This window comes from Suricata suricatta, chromosome 2 (assembly GCF_006229205.1).
Source record: "Suricata suricatta isolate VVHF042 chromosome 2, meerkat_22Aug2017_6uvM2_HiC, whole genome shotgun sequence".
In the NCBI taxonomy this organism is placed as follows: domain Eukaryota; kingdom Metazoa; phylum Chordata; class Mammalia; order Carnivora; family Herpestidae; genus Suricata; species Suricata suricatta.
In genome coordinates this window covers 140,407,666-140,416,143 of record NC_043701.1, presented here as the reverse complement: position 1 = coordinate 140,416,143, position 8,478 = coordinate 140,407,666, and positions in this window count along the sequence as shown.

The window sequence follows — 8,478 nt, the reverse complement described above, 5'->3', positions numbered from 1 at the left end:
ACTCATCACAATTCATTACAAAAATGAGAGCTTTACACATTCCAGTTTCATTCTTTTCCTAATGCTAGTTGAGAAAACCTAGAAGGTGGTAACTGAAAGATCAGTAGCTGGCATTGACCTTCATCATGTTATCTGGTCCCTCCCTAGCACGGGGTTGCCTTGGGCAACTCACTTCCTTTCCCTACGCCTCCCCACCCTTCTAGTTGGGTGGGCCTTAAATAATCCTTTCTCACCCTACAGCACCAGCGGGGACTGGATCAAGTGTCCTAGCCCTGGAAGGTTAGCATCAAACATATATAGCTTAGGGGCGCCCGGGTGGTTCAGTTAAGCGTCTGACTTGATTTAGCTCAGGTAGTGATCTATGGTTTGTGGGATTGAGCCCCCCTGTTGGGCTCTGTGCTGAGAGCCCAGAGCCTACTTGGGATTCTCTATCTCCTTCTCTCTCTTCTTTCTCAGTGTCCTTCCCCCTCCGCTCCCCCACCCGACTCAGTAAATAAATAAACATTAAAAAAAACATGTAACATTTAGATGTCAGTATGCAGGTAGGGGACCAGATTAGAGGTGATTAAGGTTAACACCAATTTACATGATCTTTCCATTATTGCCCTCAGATTTTCTCAACTGGGATTAAGAGAGAGAAACTCTAACGCCTGAAGTTTACAGGTTGGTCCTATTCAGTTAATGGGGTTGCTGCAGTAGCTGGGCTGAAATGAAGACAACATGAAGATTTTTTTAAAAATGTTTCATTGATGTATGTTCATTGTAAGACTGCAACGCACCCTGTGACCAGCACCCAGACTGAACTGCGGCGCCTCACCGGGACTTGAGGAGCGGCGCCCCCGCCTCGGGTGCTCGCAGCCACCAGCCAGCACGCGCGGGAGTGACTCACTACCCGGTTCTCACAGCATGGGTTACTTTGGCCTGGTTTGGAACTTCCTATGAAGTGAATCATACAGATTTTTTGGTGAAAATTTCTTTTCATTGATTATACTTTTGTAAGAGTCATCCATGTTGTTGGATGCAGGTGTGCTGTTTCGAAGGGGCACCTGCATCCCAATATTTATAGCAGTGCTAACAACAATAGTCAAAGTATGGAAAGAGCCCGAATGTTCATCGCTGAATGAATAGGTAAAGAAGATGTGGTGTAGATAGATAGATAGATTTGTAGTCTCAGAGCGTCTCCTCATAAGATACTTATTAATTACAAAAGGAAATGCAGTAATTTTAGAGTGGAGAAAGCTGGCAGGCAACAGCACAAGTAATGAGACACATGAGGCATCACATTTGTCTTCTGATCTGATGCCCTGATGTGGCACGGATCTGATGCACATCACTTTTGTGGGACTCTCACCCAAACCACAACTTTGGGGCGCGTAGGTGGCTCAGTCAGTTAAGTGTCCGACTTTGGCCCAGGTCATGATCTTGTAGTTCATGGGTTCAAGCAGAGCCTGGAGCCTGCTTCAGATTTACTATCTCTCTTTCTCTCTCTCTGCCTCTCCCCTGCTCGTGCTTTGTCTCTCTCTCTCCCTCTCAAAAATAAACATTTAAAAATTTTTTTTAAATGTATAACTTATGTCTCGTTATGAGAAAACATCAGACTAACTCAAGTTCAGGGACAGTTTATAAAACAATTGGCCAATACTCTTCAAAAATGTCAAGGTTATGAAAGAAAACATAATTGACCTGGACTCTTAAGAACCATCAAAGGTCTGAGACACACAAAAGAAAAGAACAGCTGTTCTAGATCTGTGGAATCTCGGGTGGCATCCTGGACCAGAAAGAGAATAGTAGCGGGACAATTGGCAACATCTGAGTAAAGTTTATAGCTTCTTTAATTCTATTGTATTGCAGTTAATTTCCTGGCTTTGCTAATTCTTCCGTAGTCATGCAAATTGCTAGTATTTGGGGAAGCTGGTAAAGCCTATACAAGAACTCACTGTATCATTTTTCTAAGTCTAAAATTATTTGGGGGCAGCTGGATGGTTCAGTGGGTTAAGTACTGAACCCTTTTATTAAAAATTTTTAAATGTTTATTTAATTTTGAGAGAGAGAGCAGGGGAGGGGCAGAGAGAAAGGAAGACACAGAATCTAAAGCAAGCTTCAAGCTCTGAGCTGTCAACACAGAGCCCGGTGCAGGGCTTGAACCCATGAACTGTGAGACCATGACCTGAGCTGAAGTCGGACGCTTAACCAACTGAGCCACCCAGGTGCCCCTAAGTATTGGATTCCTGATTTTGGCTCAGGTTATGATCTTGTGGTTTGTGGAACTGAGCCCTGCATCAGGCTCTGCACTGCCAGCACGGAGCCTGCTTGTGATTCTCTGTCCCACCCCTGCTTGCACTCTCTCTCTCAAAATAAATAAATAAACTTTAAAAAAATAAAATAATTTCAAAAGGAAAATATTTTTAAAATAGGAAGAAAGGGATGGGACAGGATTGTCCCAAAAATCAAAAATCCTTCCAGTACCTCTGCCCATAGCACCAAAGTAGACTCTCCTGAGAGTGGCATTCAAGGCCCTCAATAATCAAGCCAAACATTCCCCCACCAATCTCGAAAGGTTGAGGTGCTTGGGAAAAGCTCTATGTTTAAAGATCACCATCCTGGGACTGTGACTCAGAACCAACCGCAGGAAGCAGCATCTGCTGTTGGCTCTTACTTGGTCAGCAGCTGACTTTCCTGACTCGCTGGAAACTTTGAACTCCTTCTGAGGGCCTCCGCAGGCCTGGCAGGCATTGCTCACACACCCTTTCTATCCCCAAGAAACTCACAACATGCAAATAAGGCCCGGAAACAACAGTGACTGGCTCAGGGACACTCGGGAAAGCAGGTCAGAGGCCAGCAGGGGCATTCACGTTTTCTGCAGTGAGGTAGGTGCTGGTGTGACCTCCTCTTTGCTGGTGAGCAAATTGAGGCTTAGAGAAAGGAGGTCATCTGCCTAAGGCCACACAGACAGTGAGGACAGAGTCAGGGTTTAAACCCACGCCTTTTTCCCTCGCTTCCTGAGGGATTCTAACTGAAATGCTTCGAATAGTTAGCCAGGCAGGGTCTAGCATCTACATTTTACCCCAACTCCAGCCTTGAGCAGCAAAATAAGATCTCCCTAGAAAGCACTGCAGGCCACATTCTTAAAGAGACAGGGTGATGCCAGCCGGCTCCCCACCCACCAGGTCATGGAGGATACCAGAATCGAGCATCGACAGGTTCTTGGGAATGTCACTGCCTCTTACAATGACCTGAATGGACACTGAGCAGTGTGAATTTGTGCAAAAATATCTCTGGGCAGGTGGGATACCTTGCTAGGCCCCACTTGGCTGGTCTCCTCCACTTTTAAATGTGGATTCATCACTTCAGAAAACACGGGCTGGGAAACTGTTCTTGCCAAGCTCTGGGATGACTACGGAACCCAGCTCCCACAGGGGTGCCGCTGTCCCTGAGAAACGGAGCACATGGTGCTTCCAATGCAGTCGGGATCCATGAACGTCAGCTCTCAGGGCTGTGATTATTGATATTATCATTGGTTTTTTTCTAATGCTTATTTATTTTTGAGAGAGAGAGAGAGAGACAGACAGAGAAACAGAGAGACAGAGCATGAGTGGAGGAGGGACAAAGAAAGAGAGGAAGACACAAAATCTGAAACAGGTTCCAGGCTCTGAGATGTCAGTGGGGCTCAAACTTGGATTGGCAAGATCATGACCTAGGCCAAAGTCAGAAGTTTAACCAACTGAGCCACTCAGGCGCCCCTTGATATTATCATTGTTAATGTCAAACCTCTACCCTCCCCCGCTGCTCGGCTCCCTGTACTGAGCAGATTTTTCCATCTTCCTACATCTTTTCCTATCTGGGGAGACTCAGGACCACATCAAGAAAGGGAGCAGAGTTAAAAAACCAAAACGTTCGAGGGTGGGGAAAATGGGTGATGGGCGCTGAGGAGGACACTTGTTGGGATGAGCAAAGGGTATTGTTTGTAAGTGAGGAATCACGGGATTCTACTCCTGAAGCCACGACTACACTGTATGTTAGCTAAGTTGACAATTTAAAAAAAGGGTTCTTAAATTTCAGACCCTACCCACCCCCACTGCTATCTACCCCCCAGCCTGGGCAGAGACATCCGTGGCTGCACCCCACTGGTTCGCTAACTCTGACCAAGGCTTGCACAGCCCTGGGCTGGCAGCCTGTTCCATCTATGCCGAGAGGAGGCGGCCTGGCCCACCAGCGCCGAGGCTCTCCCAGAATGGGCCTTGCTTTGCCCAGACAAGAGGACAAGGAAGCTTTGTGAGGCCCAGCTCTGACCCTTCGAGCCACTGAGTCCCTTTCAACTGGGCTGTCCCTCCCCCGCCCAGCCCCCAATCCCCCAGAGATGGCCAACCTCCATTTCCTGTCTCCCTTGGCCCCTTGCCTTGGGTGCTGGCTAGGAGAGCAAGCCTCTGCCTGACTCCCCTCCCTTCGTCCCAGAGCACAGGGGGGTGGGAGGCTGTGCCGGGGTTGCCTGTGGAGGCCTGGGCTCCCTGGGAGCAAATCCCCACCTTTCTACATGGTATCTGTCTGACCTTTGGCCACTTCCTAAGATCTCTAAGCCTCACCTTGTGAATCTTGACGCTACCTGCAGGGTGATGGGTGATAGGAGCATTAAATGAAAAACCCTGCAAGCACTCCATATATACAGGATGCTATGGGTGATCCCCTAATGGCCAAGACCTTGCCGCTCTGAGCCCTCAAATACCCTGTCTGCCCTCTGCTCACCTCCACCTCCCACCAGACCTCCTACTTACATCACATCTGCCTGGCTTTCGACCTGAGATCTGCCCCTCTCTGACTTTAACCAAATCGTATTTGCAAAATGGGGATTAGGAGACTCACCTTACAGATTTATTGATTTATTAAATGAGATAACCGTGAACGGCCTTTGCTCAATGCCAGGTTCGAGAAGCTTAGCCGATAACAGAGTAACAATACGTAATGATACTTATTTTCATTAGTCCAGCTGGCCATCGGCTTGCTTTGAGGCCTGACATACGGTTGACATATTTCCCTAGTTTCTGGCACTGATGCCGATTCCTCTATTTTTTAATTTTATTGCTCATTTCTAGAGGACGTTGGAAGGAGGATATTAACAAACTATGTCCTCCACATCATGTGGCCCAGAAGTTTCCCTCTGCATGTTTTAGGCTGATTTCCACGGGTCTGTGGAAATAAATGGATTTCCAGCACTAAAGTCAACCTAGCCAGTTCACGGAGTAATTCGAGCTGTCCTTCTAAGGATTTTCTAAGAAAGCAACGGACCCTTCTACGATTGGCAATATTTTGTCCCCTTCGCAATGCCTCTTCGTTTGTGTGCTTCGTTGCATGGACCACACCCAGGATGACTAATAGTGACTGGCGTCACCTCTTCACCTCATTTCTGGCTTAACAAGGAATGCCTGTCTCCTCTCTCCTATAGGTATGCGTGAACTACATATGGGAGGTAAAAGTGGCTGTCTTGTTAAAGAAATAGCCCTTTATTTTCTTTATTTCTACTTCTTAGGGTTTGTTGTTTTTTAGTCTGGGAGGGCTGTTTAATTTCACCAAATAATAGTTTCAGTGTTTGTTGAAATGATACAATCATTTGATTTTTGTTTCTTTGACCTTATGACAGACAGGATGGCTAGAGATTTTTCTGGAACTCCACTTGGAAATGAATAGCTATTTAATTTTGTGTCTGGATTGGTGGCTAAAGGATGCATTAGAAGGATCCTTTATGCACAAAAAGGAGCATTAGGATATTTAGATGCCCATTTCGGAACATATTTAAGTTTGAATCTTTCTTTGAGAGCACTTGAAAATACTAGATGGATCAAAGATTATACCTTAAAAAAAAGCTTTAGACCAGCTGGCAAAAAAAATATTGGAAAATATTTTTACAGTCTTAATGTGAGGAATCACCACCAAGTTGTAAGATCTAGAAGCCAAAGAAGAAAATACGGAGAGATTTGGTCACTTAACTATTTAAAACTTCTGTATGATGGAAGAATCGAAAGAAACATTGCCAATGTACGTAACAGACATTGTATTAATAATCAAAATATGTAAAAAGAGAGAAAATAGAAGTATTTGATGAGGCAAACAAATACTAAATATCATGTAAATGAATACAAGGTTAACATTTGTCATCGTCAAACTGTCCACACTTTAAAAGTATCCAGCACTGTGAAATGTGCATGGCTAGCTAGATCCAAGACTACAGCCTGCTCCACTTCACAAGTATTTTATGTCAATGGCGCCCCCTGCAGCCCAACTGCATTAACTACATGGAATGTTAGTTCCATTACGATGGAATTGGGTGCTCTCAGTGCCTGCCTCCTCCCGTCAGCTTTAGTGACAGTTTTTGGCATAACCAGCAAAACATAACAGGTCTTCTAACTCAGTGATTCCTTTTCCAGGACTCTAGCCTTTAATATATATATGAGTATGTCATGTGGGCATAATGATACATACAAAAGGATGTTCATTGAAGCATGCTTCATATTGGGGAAAAAAGGAAAGAACATACATGTCCATCAATAGAGGACTGTCTGCACAAATAAGGGGGCATCCATTCGTGAGATATTTTGTAACTCTTCAAAGGAATGGAGTGGATTTCTGTGCACTAACAGAATGATCTCCAAGATTTAATGTTCTGCCTGAGGTAAACATGAATGTGAGAGCAACCTCCCCCCCAATATTTATTATTCAATCCTATGTATGTACGTTTGTGTCTGAAAATGCATAGACGAGGACTTGGAAGAGTCCACGAGGCTGACAGAACTGGACTGGAATGGCTGCACCAGGGAGGGCGGTGACAGGGAGGACGCTCAGGTTTTACTCTATACGCTCTATTACTTTGTGACTCTACCGCAAGAAAGCATAGCGCATGTGTTGTTTTCTCTGCAAGTTCTAACTATTAAGTAGCCTGCTTGGTCCGAGCTTCAAGAATCCCTGTGGCTGTGGCTGTTCTTTGACACCTTCCCACCTGACTAAACTACGGAGGAATGTCCTGTGAAGTGTGAGGCATTGTTGGCATTCTGAAATGGATTTTTTCTGAGCCGACTTTTCTGGCCATCCTAATCCCCATGACAACTTTAAAAAGAAATTTAGATCCAAGTCTCTGTACAAGATCTGCTGACTCAGAACAGGAATTTCTGTGCCTGTGGCTATTATCTGGAGGAGATAGTGATGAGCAAGGGTCCCTGGGTAGTGTGGTGGCCACATGGGACAACTACACAGCCACATGCAGGAACAGGAAGGCAGAGGGGCAGCCTGGATGTGCAGGGGCTCCAGTGACCCCCCCCATGGGGAGGCGTGATGGATCAAGGTGTGTCCTTGGGCTTAGTGTAGCCACGCCTGTCCCTCAAAGCTCTACAGAGCAGACGCAGGGCTGGAGCCATCATTTCCTGTTTTTACCAGAACTTACCTTTTCTTACACTTTTCCGGTGGGTGGTGACTATTGTGTTCTAAACTGGAGGGAGATGTGAAGATCACCGAAGAACTCACCCACCTCTTATTCTGGGTTTGCTTAGGTGGAGAAAGAAAACCCAGCTCTAAGGTAGATCTTTATTTAAGGATAAATATATAAACTCTGGCCTGCGGAGGCAGCAGAAGTGGATTCAAATCCTGACTCCGCATTTATTGGCCACGTGACTACCAGCAAGGTTCTTAACCTCTCCGAGCCTCAATGTCTTCATCTGCAGAATGGATGTAATGATATGCCCCTTTCAGAAGGGCAGTGAAGATCAGAGAATCAATCGAAGCAGAGCTGTGGCTTATTAATCTTACAGCGGTTCCTAGACGGTGAACTCCTGGAGGCAGACATATGTGATGCTGAGGATTTTCTCCCCTCCCTTCTCCAGAGTTTACCTATCACTTATCTAGTACAGATCTTAAGTTTCTGCCTTACACCGATTCTGAGTTTGATCCTATTAGGAGTTCTGCGTCTTTCCTTGCCTTCAAACCATTTCACAAGACTGTACGTTGTAGAGGGCGATGCAAACTAATTGATGTTTACAGACGGGCAAATTGTTCCAATGATAGGTTCAATTACCTCTCCCTCCCCGTGTGGAGGAAGCTCGACTCAGACCCGTGTCTGCTCTTTGGACTGGTGTCACCTCTTACTGGTTCCCTCATTAATAGTGAGTGAAATAAAATCTGCAGCACACGCTCACTTTATATCTGTAGGAAAGTCACGATTTTACCTTTTTCTGAAACGTATCTTTTAACATTGCTCTTGCCTGTTAGCAGAATGGGAAGTTTCTATGAAAGGCAGACGCCACCACCAAGGCTCCCTCAGGGCCCCTTGTCCGCTGTAATTAATGACTTATTCTTGGGTGGACGGATGAAAGCTTCCACACTCGGTGCGTTCGTGGTTCGGGTCCTGCGCCGGGACTGTGGGTGACACCGAGGAAGGCGCGGCCCCCTGCGCTTGGGTCTGCGGGTCTTGTGGGTACCTGGGCCGGGGAGCGGTGGCGG